Genomic DNA, 21452 nt, shown 5'->3' with positions numbered 1-21452 from the left:
GGTGCGGCTTCGGAACTTTTAAATATCTTGATATATCTCGAGAACTACGAATCTGGTCAGAAAATATCATAGAAGATATAAAGTAGGAAACTTAATTCTCTACAAAAAAGGTCTCTTAACATTTTGCCATAGCTCGCTTCGTTTCCGAGATATTTGGAGATTTATCTCAAGGTAAGGGGCCTGACGGTCATATTTCGAGATATTCCTTCTTCTTGTTGTTCTTCTTCTGCACAGCTAAGCTGGAAGTGGCATTTGCAGCTCGCAATAGTGCATAGTTATCTGAAAGAAAGGGGCCACGGTGTTTCTGTATCTCTATTATGTTGGTGCGGCTTCGGAACTTTTAAATATCTCGATATATCTCGAAAACTACGCTTCTGATCAAAAAATATCATAGAACATAAATTGTAGGAAACATAATTCTCTACAAAAAAGGTCTCTTAACATTTTGCCATAGCTCGCTTTGTTTCCGAGATATTTGCAGATATATCTCAAGGGAAGCGGCCTGACGGACATATTTCGAGATATTTCTTCTTCTTGTTGTTCTTCTTCTGCACAGCTAAGCTGGAAGTGGCATTTACAGCTCGCAATAGTGCAGAGTTATCTCAAAGAAAGGGGCCACGGTGTTTCTGTATCTCTATTATGTTGGTGCGGCTTCGGAACTTTTAAATATCTTGATATATCTCGAGAACTACGCATCTGATCAAAAAATATCATAGAAGATAAAAAGTAGGAAACTTAATTCTCTACAAAAAAGGTTTCTTAACATTTTCCCATAGCTGGCATCGTTTCCGAGATATTTGCAGATTTATCTCAAGGGAAGGGGCCTGACGGACATATTCCGAGATATTTCTTCTTCTTGTTGTTCCTCTTCTGCACAGCTAAGCTGGAAGTGGCATTTCCAGCTCGCAATCGTGCGGAGTTATCTCAAAGAAAGGGGCCACGGTGTTTCTGTATCTCTATTATGTTGGTGCGGCTTCGGAACTTTTAAATATCTTGATATATCTCGAGAACTACGCATCTGATCAAAAAATACCATAGAACATAAAAAGTAGGAAACTTAATTCTCTACACATAAGGTCTCTTAACATTTTGCCATAGCTCGCTTCGTTTCCGAGATATTTGCAGATTTATCTCAAGGGAAGGGGCCTGACGGACATATTTCGAGATATTTCTTCTTCTTGTTGTTCTTCTTCTGCACAGCTAAGCTGGAAGTGGCATTTGCAGCTCGCAATAGTGCAGAGTTATCTCAAAGAAAGGGGCCACGGTGTTTCTGTATCTCTATTATGTTGGTGCGGCTTCGGAACTTTTAAATATCTTGATATATCTCGAGAACTACGCATCTGATCAAAAAATATCATAGAACATAAATTGTAGGAAACATAATTGTCTACAAAAATGGTCTCTTAACATTTTGCCATAGCTCGCTTCGTTTCCGAGATACTTGCCGATTTATGTCAAGGGAAGGGGCCTGACGGACATATTTCGAGATATTTCTTCTTCTTGTTGTTCTTCTTCTGCACAGCTAAGCTGGAAGTGGCATTTGCAGCTCGCAATTGTGCAGAGTTATCTCAAAGAGAGGGGCCACGGTGTTTCTGTATCTCTATTATGTTGGTGCGGCTTCGGAACTTTTAAATATCTTGATATATCTCGAGAACTACGCGTCTGATCAAAAAATATCATAGAACATAAAAAGTAGGAAACATAATTCTCTACAAAAAAGTCTGTTAACATTTTGCCATAGCTCGCTTCGTTTCCGAGATATTTGCAGATTTATCTCAAGGGAAGGGGCCTAACGGACATATTTCGAGATATTTCTTCTTCTTGTTGTTCTTCTTCTGCACAGCTAAACTGGAAGTGGCATTTCCAGCTCGCAATAGTGCAGAGTTATCTCAAAGAGAGGGGCCACGGTGTTTCTGTATCTCTAATATGTTGGTGCGGCTTCGGAACTTTTAAATATCTTGATATATCTCGAGAACTACGCATCTGATCAAAAAATACCATAGAACATAAAAAGTAGGAAACTTAATTCTCTACACATAAGGTCTCTTAACATTTTGCCATAGCTCGCTTCGTTTCCGAGATATTTGCAGATTTATCTCAAGGGAAGGAGCCTGACGGACATATTTCGAGATATTTCTTCTTCTTGTTGTTCTTCTTCTGCACAGCTAAGCTGGAAGTGGCATTTGCAGCTCGCAATAGTGCAGAGTTATCTCAAAGAAAGGGGCCACGGTGTTTCTGTATCTCTATTATGTTGGTGCGGCTTCGGAACTTTTAAATATCTTGATATATCTCGAGAACTACGCATCTGATCAAAAAATATCATAGAACATAAATTGTAGGAAACATAATTGTCTACAAAAATGGTCTCTTAACATTTTGCCATAGCTCGCTTCGTTTCCGAGATACTTGCCGATTTATGTCAAGGGAAGGGGCCTGACGGACATATTTCGAGATATTTCTTCTTCTTGTTGTTCTTCTTCTGCACAGCTAAGCTGGAAGTGGCATTTGCAGCTCGCAATTGTGCAGAGTTATCTCAAAGAGAGGGGCCACGGTGTTTCTGTATCTCTATTATGTTGGTGCGGCTTCGGAACTTTTAAATATCTTGATATATCTCGAGAACTACGAATCTGATCAGAAAATATCATAAAAGATAAAAAGTAGGAAACTTAATTCTCTACAAAAAAGGTCTCTTAACATTTTGCCATAGCTCGCTTGGTTTCCGAGATATTTGCAGATTTATCTCATGGTAAGGGGCCTGACGGACATATTTCGAGATATTTCTTCTTCTTGTTGTTCTTCTTCTGCACAGCTAAACTGGAAGTGGCATTTCCAGCTCGCAATAGTGCAGAGTTATCTCAAAGAGAGGGGCCACGGTGTTTCTGTATCTCTATTATGTTGGTGCGGCTTCGGAACTTTTAAATATCTTGATATATCTCGAGAACTACGCATCTGATCAAAAAATATCATAGAACATGAATTGTAGGAAACATAATTCTCTACAAAAAAGGTCTCTTAACATTTTGCCATAGCTCGCTTCGTTTCCGAGATACTTGCCGATTTATCTCAAGGGAAGGGGCCTGACGGACATATTTCGAGATATTTCTTCTTCTTGTTGTTCTTCTTCTGCACAGCTAAGCTGGAAGTGGCATTTGCAGCTCGCTATTGTGCAGAGTTATCTCAAAGGGAGGGGCCACGGTGTTTCTGTATCTCTATTATGTTGGTGCGGCTTCGGAACTTTTAAATATCTTGATATATCTCGAGAACTACGAATCTGGTCAGAAAATATCATAGAAGATATAAAGTAGGAAACTTAATTCTCTACAAAAAAGGTCTCTTAACATTTTGCCATAGCTCGCTTCGTTTCCGAGATATTTGGAGATTTATCTCAAGGTAAGGGGCCTGACGGTCATATTTCGAGATATTCCTTCTTCTTGTTGTTCTTCTTCTGCACAGCTAAGCTGGAAGTGGCATTTGCAGCTCGCAATAGTGCATAGTTATCTGAAAGAAAGGGGCCACGGTGTTTCTGTATCTCTATTATGTTGGTGCGGCTTCGGAACTTTTAAATATCTCGATATATCTCGAAAACTACGCTTCTGATCAAAAAATATCATAGAACATAAATTGTAGGAAACATAATTCTCTACAAAAAAGGTCTCTTAACATTTTGCCATAGCTCGCTTTGTTTCCGAGATATTTGCAGATATATCTCAAGGGAAGCGGCCTGACGGACATATTTCGAGATATTTCTTCTTCTTGTTGTTCTTCTTCTGCACAGCTAAGCTGGAAGTGGCATTTACAGCTCGCAATAGTGCAGAGTTATCTCAAAGAAAGGGGCCACGGTGTTTCTGTATCTCTATTATGTTGGTGCGGCTTCGGAACTTTTAAATATCTTGATATATCTCGAGAACTACGCATCTGATCAAAAAATATCATAGAAGATAAAAAGTAGGAAACTTAATTCTCTACAAAAAAGGTTTCTTAACATTTTCCCATAGCTGGCATCGTTTCCGAGATATTTGCAGATTTATCTCAAGGGAAGGGGCCTGACGGACATATTCCGAGATATTTCTTCTTCTTGTTGTTCCTCTTCTGCACAGCTAAGCTGGAAGTGGCATTTCCAGCTCGCAATCGTGCGGAGTTATCTCAAAGAAAGGGGCCACGGTGTTTCTGTATCTCTATTATGTTGGTGCGGCTTCGGAACTTTTAAATATCTTGATATATCTCGAGAACTACGCATCTGATCAAAAAATACCATAGAACATAAAAAGTAGGAAACTTAATTCTCTACACATAAGGTCTCTTAACATTTTGCCATAGCTCGCTTCGTTTCCGAGATATTTGCAGATTTATCTCAAGGGAAGGGGCCTGACGGACATATTTCGAGATATTTCTTCTTCTTGTTGTTCTTCTTCTGCACAGCTAAGCTGGAAGTGGCATTTGCAGCTCGCAATAGTGCAGAGTTATCTCAAAGAAAGGGGCCACGGTGTTTCTGTATCTCTATTATGTTGGTGCGGCTTCGGAACTTTTAAATATCTTGATATATCTCGAGAACTACGCATCTGATCAAAAAATATCATAGAACATAGATTGTAGGAAACATAATTGTCTACAAAAAAGGTCTCTTAACATTTTGCCATAGCTCGCTTCGTTTCCGAGATACTTGCCGATTTATGTCAAGGGAAGGGGCCTGACGGACATATTTCGAGATATTTCTTCTTCTTGTTGTTCTTCTTCTGCACAGCTAAGCTGGAAGTGGCATTTGCAGCTCGCAACTGTGCAGAGTTATCTCAAAGAGAGGGGCCACGGTGTTTCTGTATCTCTATTATGTTGGTGCGGCTTCGGAACTTTTAAATATCTTGATATATCTCGAGAACTACGAATCTGATCAGAAAATATCATAAAAGATAAAAAGTAGGAAACATAATTCTCTACAAAAAAGGTCTCTTAACATTTTGCCATAGCTCGCTTTGTTTCCGAGATATTTGCAGATATATCTCAAGGGAAGGGGCCTGACGGACATATTTCGAGATATTTCTTCTTCTTGTTGCTCTTCTTCTGCACAGCTAAGCTGGAAGTGGCATTTACAGCTCGCAATAGTGCAGAGTTATCTCAAAGAAAGGGGCCACGGTGTTTCTGTATCTCTATTATGTTGGTGCGGCTTCGGAACTTTTAAATATCTTGATATATCTCGAGAACTACGCATCTGATCAAAAAATATCATAGAAGATAAAAAGTAGGAAACTTAATTCTCTACAAAAAAGGTTTCTTAACATTTTCCCATAGCTGGCATCGTTTCCGAGATATTTGCAGATTTATCTCAAGGGAAGGGGCCTGACGGACATATTCCGAGATATTTCTTCTTGTTGTTCCTCTTCTGCACAGCTAAGCTGGAAGTGGCATTTCCAGCTCGCAATCGTGCAGAGTTATCTCAAAGAAAGGGGCCACGGTGTTTCTGTATCTCTATTATGTTGGTGCGGCTTCGGAACTTTTAAATATCTTGATATATCTCGAGAACTACGCCTCTGATCGAAAAATATCATAGAACATAAAAAGTAGGAAACTTAATTCTCTACAAAAAAGGTCTCTTAACATTTTGCCGTAGCTCGCTTCGTTTCCGAGATATTTGCAGATTTATCTCAAGGGAAGGGGCCTGACGGACATATTTCGAAATATTTCTTATTCTTGTTGTTCTTCTTCTGCACAACTAAGCTGGAAGTGGCATTTGCAGCTCGCAATAGTGCAGAGTTATATCAAAGAAAGGGGCCACGGTGTTTCTGTACCTCTATTATGTTGGTGCGGCTTCGGAACTTTCAAATATCTTGATATATCTCGAGAACTACGCCTCTGATCGAAAAATATCATAGAACATAAAAAGTAGGAAACTGAATTCTCTACAAAAAAGGTCTCTTAACATTTTGCCATAGCTCGCTTCGTTTCCGAGATATTTGCAGATATATCTCAAGGGAAGGGGCCGACGGACATATTTCGAGATATTTCTTCTTCTTGTTGTTCTTCTTCTGCACAGCTAAGCTGGAAGTGGCATTTGCAGCTCGCAATTGTGCAGAGTTATCTCAAAGAAAGGGGCCACGGTGTTTCTGTATCTCTATTATGTTGGTGCGGCTTCGGAACTTTTAAATATCTTGATATATCTCGAGAACTACGCATCTGATCAAAAAATATCATAGAACATAAATTGTAGGAAACATAATTGTCTACAAAAAAGGTCTCTTAACATTTTGCCATAGCTCGCTTCGTTTCCGAGATACTTGCCGATTTATGTCAAGGGAAGGGGCCTGACGGTCATATTTCGAGATATTTCTTCTTCTTGTTGTTCTTCTTCTGCACAGCTAAGCTGGAAGTGGCATTTGCAGCTCGCAATTGTGCAGAGTTATCTCAAAGAGAGGGGCCACGGTGTTTCTGTATCTCTATTATGTTGGTGCGGCTTCGGAACTTTTAAATATCTTGATATATCTCGAGAACTACGAATCTGATCAGAAAATATCATAAAAGATAAAAAGTAGGAAACTTAATTCTCTACAAAAAAGGTCTCTTAACATTTTGCCATAGCTCGCTTCGTTTCCGAGATATTTGCAGATTTATCTCATGGTAAGGGGCCTGACGGACATATTTCGAGATATTTCTTCTTCTTGTTGTTCTTCTTCTGCACAGCTAAACTGGAAGTGGCATTTCCAGCTCGCAATAATGCAGAGTTATCTCAAAGAGAGGGGCCACGGTGTTTCTGTATCTCTATTATGTTGGTGCGGCTTCGGAACTTTTAAATATCTTGATATATCTCGAGAACTACGCATCTGATCAAAAAATATCATAGAACATGAATTGTAGGAAACATAATTCTCTACAAAAAAGGTCTCTTAACATTTTGCCATAGCTCGCTTCGTTTCCGAGATACTTGCCGATTTATCTCAAGGGAAGGGGCCTGACGGACATATTTCGAGATATTTCTTCTTCTTGTTGTTCTTCTTCTGCACAGCTAAGCTGGAAGTGGCATTTACAGCTCGCAATAGTGCAGAGTTATCTCAAAGAAAGGGGCCACGGTGTTTCTGTATCTCTATTATGTTGGTGCGGCTTCGGAACTTTTAAATATCTTGATATATCTCGAGAACTACGCATCTGATCAAAAAATATCATAGAAGATAAAAAGTAGGAAACTTAATTCTCTACAAAAAAGGTTTCTTAACATTTTCCCATAGCTGGCATCGTTTCCGAGATATTTGCAGATTTATCTCAAGGGAAGGGGCCTGACGGACATATTCCGAGATATTTCTTCTTCTTGTTGTTCCTCTTCTGCACAGCTAAGCTGGAAGTGGCATTTCCAGCTCGCAATCGTGCAGAGTTATCTCAAAGAAAGGGGCCACGGTGTTTCTGTATCTCTATTATGTTGGTGCGGCTTCGGAACTTTTAAATATCTTGATATATCTCGAGAACTACGCCTCTGATCGAAAAATATCATAGAACATAAAAAGTAGGAAACTTAATTCTCTACAAAAAAGGTCTCTTAACATTTTGCCGTAGCTCGCTTCGTTTCCGAGATATTTGCAGATTTATCTCAAGGGAAGGGGCCTGACGGACATATTTCGAAATATTTCTTATTCTTGTTGTTCTTCTTCTGCACAGCTAAGCTGGAAGTGGCATTTGCAGCTCGCAATAGTGCAGAGTTATATCAAAGAAAGGGGCCACGGTGTTTCTGTACCTCTATTATGTTGGTGCGGCTTCGGAACTTTCAAATATCTTGATATATCTCGAGAACTACGCCTCTGATCGAAAAATATCATAGAACATAAAAAGTAGGAAACTGAATTCTCTACAAAAAAGGTCTCTTAAGATTTTGCCATAGCTCGCTTCGTTTCCGAGATATTTGCAGATTTATCTCAAGGGAAGGGGCCGACGGACATATTTCGAGATATTTCTTCTTCTTGTTGTTCTTCTTCTGCACAGCTAAGCTGGAAGTGGCATTTGCAGCTCGCAATTGTGCAGAGTTATCTCAAAGAAAGGGGCCACGGTGTTTCTGTATCTCTATTATGTTGGTGCGGCTTCGGAACTTTTAAATATCTTGATATATCTCGAGAACTACGCATCTGATCAAAAAATATCATAGAACATAAATTGTAGGAAACATAATTGTCTACAAAAAAGGTCTCTTAACATTTTGCCATAGCTCGCTTCGTTTCCGAGATACTTGCCGATTTATGTCAAGGGAAGGGGCCTGACGGACATATTTCGAGATATTTCTTCTTCTTGTTGTTCTTCTTCTGCACAGCTAAGCTGGAAGTGGCATTTGCAGCTCGCAATTGTGCAGAGTTATCTCAAAGAGAGGGGCCACGGTGTTTCTGTATCTCTATTATGTTGGTGCGGCTTCGGAACTTTTAAATATCTTGATATATCTCGAGAACTACGAATCTGATCAGAAAATATCATAAAAGATAAAAAGTAGGAAACTTAATTCTCTACAAAAAAGGTCTCTTACCATTTTGCCATAGCTCGCTTCGTTTCCGAGATATTTGCAGATTTATCTCATGGTAAGGGGCCTGACGGACATATTTCGAGATATTTCTTCTTCTTGTTGTTCTTCTTCTGCACAGCTAAACTGGAAGTGGCATTTCCAGCTCGCAATAGTGCAGAGTTATCTCAAAGAGAGGGGCCACGGTGTTTCTGTATCTCTATTATGTTGGTGCGGCTTCGGAACTTTTAAATATCTTGATATATCTCGAGAACTACGCATCTGATCAAAAAATATCATAGAACATGAATTGTAAGAAACATAATTCTCTACAAAAAAGGTCTCTTAACATTTTGCCATAGCTCGCTTCGTTTCCGAGATACTTGCCGATTTATCTCAAGGGAAGGGGCCTGACGGACATATTTCGAGATATTTCTTCTTCTTGTTGTTCTTCTTCTGCACAGCTAAGCTGGAAGTGGCATTTGCAGCTCGCAATAGTGCATAGTTATCTGAAAGAAAGGGGCCACGGTGTTTCTGTATCTCTATTATGTTGGTGCGGCTTCGGAACTTTTAAATATCTCGATATATCTCGAAAACTACGCTTCTGATCAAAAAATATCATAGAACATAAATTGTAGGAAACATAATTCTCTACAAAAAAGGTCTCTTAACATTTTGCCATAGCTCGCTTCGTTTCCGAGATATTTGCAGATATATCTCAAGGGAAGGGGCCTGACGGACATATTTCGAGATATTTCTTCTTCTTGTTGTTCTTCTTCTGCACAGCTAAGCTGGAAGTGGCATTTACAGCTCGCAATAGTGCAGAGTTATCTCAAAGAAAGGGGCCACGGTGTTTCTGTATCTCTATTATGTTGGTGCGGCTTCGGAACTTTTAAATATCTTGATATATCTCGAGAACTACGCATCTGATCAAAAAATATCATAGAACATAAATTGTAGGAAACATAATTCTCTACAAAAAAGGTCTCTTAACATTTTGCCATAGCTCGCTTCGTTTCCGAGATATTTGCAGATATATCTCAAGGGAAGGGGCCTGACGGACATATTTCGAGATATTTCTTCTTCTTGTTGTTCTTCTTCTGCACAGCTAAGCTGGAAGTGGCATTTACAGCTCGCAATAGTGCAGAGTTATCTCAAAGAAAGGGGCCACGGTGTTTCTGTATCTCTATTATGTTGGTGCGGCTTCGGAACTTTTAAATATCTTGATATATCTCGAGAACTACGCATCTGATCAAAAAATATCATAGAACATAAAAAGTAGGAAACATAATTCTCTACAAAAAAGGTCTCTTAACATTTTGCCATAGCTCGCTTCGTTTCCGAGATATTTGCAGATTTATCTCAAGGGAAGGGGCCTGACGGACATATTTCGAGATATTTCTTCTTCTTGTTGTTCTTCTTCTGCGCAGCTAAGCTGGAAGTGGCATTTGCAGCTCGCAATAGTGCAGAGATATCTCAAAGAAAGGGGCCACGGTGTTTCTGTATCTCGATTATGCTGGTGCGGCTTCGGAACTTTTAAATATCTTGATATATCTCGAGAACTACGCATCTGATCCAAAAATATCATACAACATAAATAGTAGGAAACTTAATTCTCTACAAAAAAGGTCTCTCAACATTTTGCCATAGCTCGCTTCGTTTCCGAGATATTTGCAGATTTATCTCAAGGGAAGGGGCCTAACGGACATATTTCCAGATATTTCTTCTTCTTGTTGTTCTTCTCCTGCACAGCTAAGCTGGAAGTGGCATTTGCGGCTCGCACTAGTGCAGAGTTATCTCAAAGAAAGGGGCCACGGTGTTTCTGTATCTCTATTATGTTGGTGCAGCTTCAGAACTTTTAAATATCTTGATGTATCTCGAGAACTACGCATCTGATCAAAAAATATCATGGAACATAAAAAGTAGAAAACTTAATTCTCTAGAGAAAAGGTCTCTTAAGATTTTGCCATAGCTCGCTTCGTTTCCGAGATATTTGCAGATTTATCTCAAGGGAAGGGGCCTGACGGACATATTTCGAGATATTTCTTCTTCTTGTTGTTCTTCTTCTGCACAGCTAAGCTGGAAGTGGCATTTACAGCTCGCAATAGTGCAGAGTTATCTCAAAGAAAGGGGCCACGGTGTTTCTGTATCTCTATTATGTTGGTGCGGCTTCGGAACTTTTAAATATCTTGATATATCTCGAGAACTACGCATCTGATCAAAAAATATCATAGATGATAAAAAGTAGGGAACTTAATTCTCTACAAAAAAGGTCTCTTAACATTTTCCCATAGCTGGCATCGTTTCCGAGATATTTGCAGATTTATCTCAAGGTAAGGGGCCTGACGGACATATTTCCAGATATTTCTTCTTCTTGTTGTTCTTCTTCTGCACAGCTAAGCTGGAAGTGGCATTTGCAGCTCGCAATAGTGCATAGCTATCTGAAAGAAAGGGGCCACGGTGTTTCTGTATCTCTATTATGTTGGTGCGGCTTCGGAACTTTTAAATATCTTGATATATCTCGAGAACTGCGCATCTGATCAAAAAATATCATAGAACATAAAAAGTAGGAAACTCAATTCTCTACAAAAAAGGTCTCTTAACATTTTGCAATAGCTCGCTTCGTTTCCGAGATATTTGCAGATTCAGCTCAAAGGAACTGGCCTGACGGACATATTTCGAGATATTTCTTCTTCTTGTTGTTCTTCCTCTGCACAGCTAAGCTGGAAGTGGCATTTGCGGCTCGCACTAGTGCAGAGTTATCTCAAAGAAAGGGGCCACGGTGTTTCTGTATCTCTATTATGTTGGTGCGGCTTCGGAACTTTTAAATATCTCGATATATCTCGAAAACTACGCTTCTGATCAAAAAATATCATAGAACATAAATTGTAGGAAACATAATTCTCTACAAAAAAGGTCTCTTAATATTTTGCCATAGCTCGCTTCGTTTCCGAGATATTTGCAGATATATCTCAAGGGAAGGGGCCTGACGGACATATTTCGAGATATTTCTTCTTCTTGTTGTTCTTCTTCTGCACAGCTAAGCTGGAAGTGGCATTTGCGGCTCGCACTAGTGCAGAGTTATCTCAAAGAAAGGGGCCACGGTGTTTCTGTATCTCTGTTATGTTGGTGCGGCTTCGGAACTTTTAAATATCTCGATATATCTCGAAAACTACGCTTCTGATCAAAAAATATCATAGAACATAAATTGTAGGAAACATAATTCTCTACAAAAAACGTCTCTTAACATTTTGCCATAGCTCGCTTCGTTTCCGAGATATTTGCAGATTCAGCTCAAAGGAACTGGTCTGACGGACATATTTCGAGATATTTCTTCTTCTTGTTGTTCTTCCTCTGCACAGCTAAGCTGGAAGTGGCATTTGCAGCTCGCAATAGTGCAGAGTTATCTCAAAGAAAGGGGCCACGGTGTTTCTGTATCTCTATTATGTTGGTGCGGCTTCGGAACTTTTAAATATCTTGACATATCTCGAGAACTACGCATCTGATCAAAAAATATCATAGAACATAAAAAGTAGGAAACTTAATTCTCTACAAAAAAGGTCTCTTATCATTTTGCCATAGCTCTCTTCGTTTCCGAGATATTTGGAGATTTATCTCAAGGGAAGGGGCCTGACGGACATATTTCGAGATATTTCTTCTTCTTGTTGTTCTTCTTCTGCACAGCTAAGCTGGAAGTGGCATTTGCAGCTCGCAATAGTGCAGAGTTATCTCAAAGAAAGGGGCCACGGTGTTTCTGTATCTCTATTATGTTGGTGCGGCTTCGGAACTTTTAAATATCTTGATATATCTCGAGAACTACGCGTCTGATCAAAAAATATCATAGAACATAAAAAGTAGGAAACTTAATTCGCTACAAAAAAGGTCTCTTAACATTTTGCCATAGCTCGCTTCGTTTCCGGGATATTTGCAGATTTATCTCAAGGGAAGGGGCCTAACGGACATATTTCGTGATATTTCTTCTTCTTGTTGTTCTTCTTCTGCACAGCAAAGCTGGAAGTGGCATTTGCAGCTCGCAATAGTGCAGAGTTATCTCAAAGAAAGGGGCCACGGTGTTTCTGTATCTCTATTATGTTGGTGCGGCTTCTTAACTTTTAAATATCTTGATATATCTCGAGAACTACGCATCTGATCAAAAAATTTCATAGAACATAAAAAGTAGGAAACTCAATTCTCTACAAAAAAGGTCTCTTAACATTTTGCAATAGCTCGCTTCGTTTCCGAGATATTTGCAGATTTATCTCAAGGGAAGGGGCCTGACGGACATATTTCGAGATATTTCTTCTTCTTGTTGTTCTTCTTCTGCACAGCTAAGCTGGAAGTGGCATTTGCAGCTCGCAATAGTGCAGAGTTATCTCAAAGAAAGGGGCCACGGTGTTTCTGTATCTCTATTATGTTGGTGCGGCTTCGGAACTTTTAAATATCTTGATATATCTCGAGAACTACGCGTCTGATCAAAAAATATCATAGAACATAAATTGTAGGAAACATAATTGTCTACAAAAAAGTTCTCTTAACATTTTGCCATAGCTCGCTTCGTTTCCGAGATACTTGCCGATTTATCTCAAGGGAAGGGGCCTGACGGACATATTTCGAGATATTTCTTCTTCTTGTTGTTCTTCTTCTGCACAGCTAAGCTGGAAGTGGCATTTGCAGCTCGCAATTGTGCAGAGTTATCTCAAAGAGAGGGGCCACGGTGTTTCTGTATCTCTATTATGTTGGTGCGGCTTCGGAACTTTTAAATATCTTGATATATCTCGAGAACTACGAATCTGATCAGAAAATATCATAAAAGATAAAAAGTAGGAAACTTAATTCTCTACAAAAAAGGTCTCTTAACATTTTGCCATAGCTCGCTTCGTTTCCGAGATATTTGCAGATTTATCTCATGGTAAGGGGCCTGACGGACATATTTCGAGATATTTCTTCTTCTTGTTGTTCTTCTTCTGCACAGCTAAACTGGAAGTGGCATTTCCAGCTCGCAATAGTGCAGAGTTATCTCAAAGAGAGGGGCCACGGTGTTTCTGTATCTCTATTATGTTGGTGCGGCTTCGGAACTTTTAAATATCTTGATATATCTCGAGAACTACGCATCTGATCAAAAAATATCATAGAAGATAAAAAGTAGGAAACTTAATTCTCTACAAAAAAGGTTTCTTAACATTTTCCCATAGCTGGCATCGTTTCCGAGATATTTGCAGATTTATCTCAAGGGAAGGGGCCTGACGGACATATTCCGAGATATTTCTTCTTCTTGTTGTTCCTCTTCTGCACAGCTAAGCTGGAAGTGGCATTTCCAGCTCGCAATCGTGCAGAGTTATCTCAAAGAAAGGGGCCACGGTGTTTCTGTATCTCTATTATGTTGGTGCGGCTTCGGAACTTTTAAATATCTTGATATATCTCGAGAACTACGCATCTGATCAAAAAATATCATAGAAGATAAAAAGTAGGAAACTTAATTCTCTACAAAAAAGGTCTCTTATCATTTTGCCATAGCTCTCTTCGTTTCCGAGATATTTGGAGATTTATCTCAAGGGAAGGGGCCTGACGGACATATTTCGAGATATTTCTTCTTCTTGTTGTTCTTCTTCTGCACAGCTAAGCTGGAAGTGGCATTTGCAGCTCGCAATAGTGCAGAGTTATCTCAAAGAAAGGGGCCACGGTGTTTCTGTATCTCTATTATGTTGGTGCGGCTTCGGAACTTTTAAATATCTTGATATATCTCGAGAACTACGCATCTGATCAAAAAATATCATAGAACATAAAACGTAGGAAACTTAATTCTCTACAAAAAAGGTCTCTTAACATTTTGCCATAGCTCGCTTCGTTTCCGAGATATTTGCAGATTTATCTCAAGGGAAGGGGCCTAACGGACATATTTCGAGATATTTCTTCTTCGTGTTGTTCTTCTTCTGCACAGCTAAACTGGAAGTGGCATTTGCAGCTCGCAATAGTGCAGAGTTATCTCAAAGAAAGGGGCCACGGTGTTTCTGTATCTCTATTATGTTGGTGCGGCTTCGGAACTTTTAAATATCTTGATATATCTCGAGAACTACGCGTCTGATCAAAAAATATCATAGAACATAAAAAGTAGGAAACTTAATTCGCTACAAAAAAGGTCTCTTAACATTTTGCCATAGCTCGCTTCGTTTCCGGGATATTTGCAGATTTATCTCAAGGGAAGGGGCCTAACGGACATATTTCATGATATTTCTTCTTCTTGTTGTTCTTCTTCTGCACAGCAAAGCTGGAAGTGGCATTTGCAGCTCGCAATAGTGCAGAGTTATCTCAAAGAAAGGGGCCACGGTGTTTCTGTATCTCTATTATGTTGGTGCGGCTTCTTAACTTTTAAATATCTTGATATATCTCGAGAACTACGCATCTGATCAAAAAATTTCATAGAACATAAAAAGTAGGAAACTCAATTCTCTACAAAAAAGGTCTCTTAACATTTTGCAATAGCTCGCTTCGTTTCCGAGATATTTGCAGATTTATCTCAAGGGAAGGGGCCTGACGGACATATTTCGAGATATTTCTTCTTCTTGTTGTTCTTCTTCTGCACAGCTAAGCTGGAAGTGGCATTTGCGGCTCGCACTAGTGCAGAGTTATCTCAAAGAAAGGGGCCACGGTGTTTCTGTATCTCTATTATGTTGGTGCGGCTTCGGAACTTTTAAATATCTCGATATATCTCGAAAACTACGCATCTGATCAAAAAATATCATAGAACATAAAAAGTAGGCAACTTAATTCTCTACAAAAAAGGTCTCTTAACATTTTGCCATAGCTCGCTTCGTTTCCGAGATACTTGCCGATTTATGTCAAGGGAAGGGGCCTGACGGACATATTTCGAGATATTTCTTCTTCTTGTTGTTCTTCTTCTGCACAGCTAAGCTGGAAGTGGCATTTGCAGCTCGCAATAGTGCATAGTTATCTGAAAGAAAGGGGCCACGGTGTTTCTGTATCTCTATTATGTTGGTGCGGCTTCGGAACTTTTAAATATCTTGATATATCTCGAGAACTACGCATCTGATCAAAAAATATCATAGAACATAAATTGTAGGAAACATAATTCTCTACAAAAAAGGTCTCTTAACATTTTGCCATAGCTCGCTTTGTTTCCGAGATATTTGCAGATATATCTCAAGGGAAGGGGCCTGACGGACATATTCCGAGATATTTCTTCTTCTTGTTGTTCCTCTTCTGCACAGCTAAGCTGGAAGTGGCATTTCCAGCTCGCAATCGTGCAGAGTTATCTCAAAGAAAGGGGCCACGGTGTTTCTGTATCTCTATTATGTTGGTGCGGCTTCGGAACTTTTAAATATCTTGATATATCTCGAGAACTACGCCTCTGATCGAAAAATATCATAGAACATAAAAAGTAGGAAACTGAATTCTCTACAAAAAAGGTCTCTTAAGATTTTGCCATAGCTCGCTTCGTTTCCGAGATATTTGCAGATTTATCTCAAGGGAAGTGGCCTGACGGACATATTTCGAGATATTTCTTCTTCTTGTTGTTCTTCTGCTGCACAGCTAAGCTGGAAGTGGCATTTGCGGCTCGCACTAGTGCAGAGTTATCTCAAAGAAAGGGGCCACGGTGTTTCTGTATCTCTATTATGTTGGTGCGGCTTCGGAACTTTTAAATATCTTGATATATCTCGAGAAGTACGCATCTGATCAGAAAATATCATAGAAGATAAAAAGTAGGAAACTTAATTCTCTACAAAAAAGGTCTCTTAACATTTTGCCATAGCTCGCTTCGTTTCCGAGATATTTGCAGATTCAGCTCAAAGGAACTGGCCTGACGGACATATTTCGAGATATTTCTTCTTCTTGTTGTTCTTCCTCTGCACAGCTAAGCTGGAAGTGGCATTTGCAGCTCGCAATAGTGCAGAGTTATCTCAAAGAAAGGGGCCACGGTGTTTCTGTATCTCTATTATGTTGGTGCGGCTTCGGAACTTTTAAATATCTCGATATATCTCGAAAACTACGCTTCTGATCAAAAAATATCATAGAACATAAAAAGTAGGAAACATAATTCTCTACAAAAAAGTTCTCTTAACATTTTGCCATAGCTCGCTTCGTTTCCGAGATATTTGCAGATTTATCTCAAGGGAAGGGGCCTGACGGACATATTTCGAGATATTTCTTCTTCTTGTTGTTCTTCTTCTGCACAGCTAAACTGGAAGTGGCATTTCCAGCTCGCAATAGTACAGAGTTATCTCAAAGAAAGGGGCCACGGTGTTTCTGTATCTCTATTATGTTGGTGCGGCTTCGGAACTTCTAAATATCTTGATATATCTCGAGAACTACGCATCTGATCAAAAAATATCATAGAACATAAAAAGTAGGAAACTTAATTCTCTACAAAAAAGGTCTCTTAACATTTTGCCATAGCTCTCTTCGTTTCCGAGATATTTGCAGATTCAGCTCAAAGGAACGGGCCTGACGGACATATTTCGAGATACTTCTTCTTCTTGTTGTTCTTCTTCTGCACAGCTAAGCTGGAAGTGGCATTTGCGGCTCGCACTAGTGCAGAGTTATCTCAAAGAAAGGGGCCACGGTGTTTCTGTATCTCTATTATGTTGGTGCGGCTTCGGAACTTTTAAATATCTCGATATATCTCGAAAACTACGTTTCTGATCAAAAAATATCATAGAACATAAATTGTAGGAAACATAATTCTCTACAAAAAAGGTCTCTTAACATTTTGCCATAGCTCACTTCGTTTCCGAGATATTTGCAGATATATCTCAAGGGAAGGGGCCTGACGGACATATTTCGAGATATTTCTTCTTCTTGTTGTTCTTCTTCTGCACAGCTACGCTGGAAGTGGCATTTACAGCTCGCAATAGTGCAGAGTTATCTCAAAGAAAGGGGCCACGGTGTTTCTGTATCTCTATTATGTTGGTGCGGCTTCGGAACTTTTAAATATCTTGATATATCTCGAGAACTACGCATCTGATCAAAAAATATCATAGAACGTGAAAAGTAGGAAACTTAATTCTCTACAAAAAAGGTCTCTTAACATTTTGCCATAGCTCTCTTCGTTTCCGAGATATTTGCAGATTTATCTCAAGGGAAGGGGCCTGACGGACATATTTCGAGATATTTCTTCTTCTTGTTGTTCTTCTTCTGCACAGCTAAACTGGAAGTGGCATTTCCAGCTCGCAATAGTGCAGAGTTATCTCAAAGAGAGGGGCCACGGTGTTTCTGTATCTCTATTATGTTGGTGCGGCTTCGGAACTTTTAAATATCTTGATATATCCCGAGAACTACGCATCTGATCAAAAAATATCATAGAAGATAAAAAGTAGGAAACTTAATTCTCTACACAAAAGGTCTCTTCACATTTTGCCATAGCTCGCTTCGTTTCCGAGATATGTGCAGATTTATCTCAAGGGAAGGGGCCTGACGGACATATTTCGAGATATTTCTTCTTCTCGTTGTTCTTCTTCTGCACAGCTAAGCTGGAAGTGGCATTTGCGGCTCGCACTAGTGCAGAGTTATCTCAAAGAAAGGGGCCACGGTGTTTCTGTATCTCTATTATGTTGGTGCGGCTTCGGAACTTTTAAATATCTCGATATATCTCGAAAACTACGCTTCTGATCAAAAAATATCATAGAACATAAATTGTAGGAAACATAATTCTCTACAAAAAAGGTCTCTTAACATTTTGCCATAGCTCGCTTCCTTTCCGAGATATTTGCAGATTCAACTCAAAGGAACTGGCCTGACGGACATATTTCGAGATATTTCTTCTTCTTGTTGTTCTTCTTCTGCACAGCTAAGCTGGAAGTGGCATTTGCGGCTCGCACTAGTGCAGAGTTATCTCAAAGAAAGGGGCCACGTTGTTTCTGTATCTCTAGTATGTTGGTGCGGCTTCGGAACTTTTAAATATCTCGATATATCTCGAAAACTACGCTTCTGATCAAAAAATATCATAGAACATAAATTGTAGGAAACATAATTCTCTACAAAAAAGGTCTCTTAACATTTTGCCATAGCTCGCTTCGTTTCCGAGATATTTGCAGATTCAGTTCAAAGGAACTGGCCTGACGGACATATTTCGAGATATTTCTTCTTCTTGTTGTTCTTCTTCTGCACAGCTAAGCTGGAAGTGGCATTTGCAGCTCGCAATAGTGCAGAGTTATCCCAAAGAAAGGGGCCACGGTGTTTCTGTATCTCTATTATGTTGGTGCGGCTTCGGAACTTTTAAATATCTTGATATATCTCGAGAACTACGCATCTGATCAAAAAATATCATAGAACATAAAAAGTAGGACACTTAATTCTCTACAAAAAAGGTCTCCTAACATTTTGCCATACCTCGCTTCGTTTCCGAGATATTTGCATATTTATCTCAAGGGAAGGGGCCTGACGGACATATTTCGAGATATTTCTTCTTCTTGTTGTTCTTCTTCTGCACAGCTAAGCTGGAAGTGGCATTTGCAGCTCTCAATAGTGCAGAGTTATCTCAAAGAAAGGGGCCACGGTGTTTCTGTATCTCTATTATGTTGGTGCGGCGTCGGAACTTTTAAATATCTTGATATATCTCGAGAACTACGCGTCTGATCAAAAAATATCATAGAACGTAAATTGTAGGAAACATTATTCTCTACAAAAAAGGTCTCTTAACATTTTGCCATAGCTCGCTTCGTTTCCGAGATATTTGCAGATTCATCTCAAGGGAAGGGGTCTGACGGACATATTTCGAGATATTTCTTCTTCTTGTTGTTCTTCTTCTGCACAGCTCAGCTCGAAGTGGCATTTGCAGCTCGCAATAGTGCAGAGTTATCTCAAAGAAAGAGGCCACGGTGTTTCTGTACCTCTATTATGTTGGTGCAGCTTCGGAACTTTTAAATATCTTGATATATCTCGAGAACTACGCATCTGATCAAAAAATATCATCGAACATAGAAAGTAGGAAACATAATTCTCTACAAAAAAGGTCTCTTAACATTTTGCCATAGCTCGCTTCGTTTCCGAGATATTTGCAGATTTATCTCAAGGGAAGTGGCCTGACGGACATATTTCGAGATATTTCTTCTTCTTGTTGTTCTTCTTCTGCACAGCTAAGCTGGAAGTGGCATTTGCAGCTCGCAATAGTGCAGAGTTATCCCAAAGAAAGGGGCCACGGTGTTTCTGTATCTCTATCATGTTGGTGCGGCTTCGGAACTTTTAAATATCTTGATATATCTCGAGAACTACGCATATGATCAAAAAATATCATAGAACATAAAAAGTAGGAAAGTTAATTCTCTACAAAAAAGGTTTCTTAACATTTTGCCATAGCTCGCTTCGTTTCCGAGATATTTGCAGATTTATCTCAAGGGAAGGGGCCTGACGGACATATTTCGAGATATTTCTTCTTCTTGTTGTTCTTCTTCTGCACAGCTAAGCTGGAAGTGGCATTTGCGGCTCGCACTAGTGCAGAGTTATCTCAACGAAAGGGGCCACGGTGTTTCTGTATCTCTATCATGTTTGTGCGGCTTCGGAACTTTTAAATATCTCGATATATCTCGAAAACTACGCTTCTGATCAAAAAATATCATAGAACATAAATTGTAGGAAGCATAATTCTCTACAAAAAAGGTCTCTCAACATTTTGCCATAGCTCGATTCGTTTCCGAGATATTTGCAGATATATCTCAAGGGAAGGGGCCTGACGGACATATTTCGAGATATTTCTTCTTCTTGTTGTTCTTCTTCTGCACAGCTAAGCTGGAAGTGGCATTTCCAGCTCGCAATAGTGCAGAGTTATCTCAAAGAAAGGGGCCACGGTGTTTCTGTATCTCTATTATGTTGGTGCGGCTTCGGAACTTTTAAATATCTTGATATATCTCGAGAACTACGCATCTGATCAAAAAATATCATAGCACATAAAAAGTCGGAAACTTAATTCTCTACAAAAAAGGTCTCTTAACATTTTGCCATAGCTCGCTTCGTTTCCGAGATATTTGCAGATTTATCTCAAGGGAAGGGGCCTAACGGACATATTTCGAGATATTTCTTCTTCTTGTTGTTCTTCTTCTGCACAGCTAAACTGGAAGTGGCATTTCCAGCTCGCAATAGTGCAGAGTTGTCTCAAAGAAAGGGGCCACGGTGTTTCTGTATCTCTATTATGTTGGTGCGGCTTCGGAACTTTTAAATATCTCGATATATCTCGAAAACTACGCTTCTGATGAAAAAATATCATAGAACATAAATTGTAGGAAACATAATTCTCTACAAAAAAGGTCTCTTAACATTTTGCCATAGCTCGCTTCGTTTCCGAGATATTTGCAGATTCAACTCAAAGGAACTGGCCTGACGGACATATTTCGAAATATTTCTTCTTCTTGTTGTTCTTCCTCTGCACAGCTAAGCTGGAAGTGGCATTTGCTGCTCGCAATAGTGCAGAGTTATCTCAAAGAAAGGGGCCACGGTGTTTCTATATCTCTATTATGTTGGTGCGGCTTCGGAACTTTTAAATATCTTGATATATCTCGAGAACTACGCATCTGATCAAAAAATATCATAGAACATAAAAAGTAGGAAACTTAATCCTCTACAAAAAAGGTCTCTTAACATTTTGCCATAGCTCGCTTCGTTTCCGAGATATTTGCAGATTTATCTCAAGGGAAGGGGCCTGACGGACATTTTTCGAGATATTTCTTCTTCTTGTTGTTCTTCTTCTGCACAGCTAAGCTGGAAGTGGCATTTGCGGCTCGCACTAGTGCAGAGTTATCTCAAAGAAAGGGGCCACGGTGTTTCTGTATCTCTATTATGTTGGTGCGGCTTCGGAACTTTTAAATATCTTGATATATCTCGAGAACTACGCATCTGATCAAAAAATATCATAGAACATAAATTGTAGGAAACATAATTCTCTACAAAAAACGTCTCTTAACATTTTGCCATAGCTCGCTTCGTTTCCGAGATATTTGCAGATTCAGCTCAAAGGAACTGGCCTGACGGACATATTTCGAGATATTTC

Source organism: Osmia lignaria, chromosome 8 (assembly GCF_051020975.1).
Source record: "Osmia lignaria lignaria isolate PbOS001 chromosome 8, iyOsmLign1, whole genome shotgun sequence".
In the NCBI taxonomy this organism is placed as follows: Eukaryota; Metazoa; Arthropoda; class Insecta; order Hymenoptera; family Megachilidae; genus Osmia; species Osmia lignaria.
The sequence above is the reverse complement of the archived record's forward strand: the minus strand, read 5'-3'. Positions refer to the sequence as shown.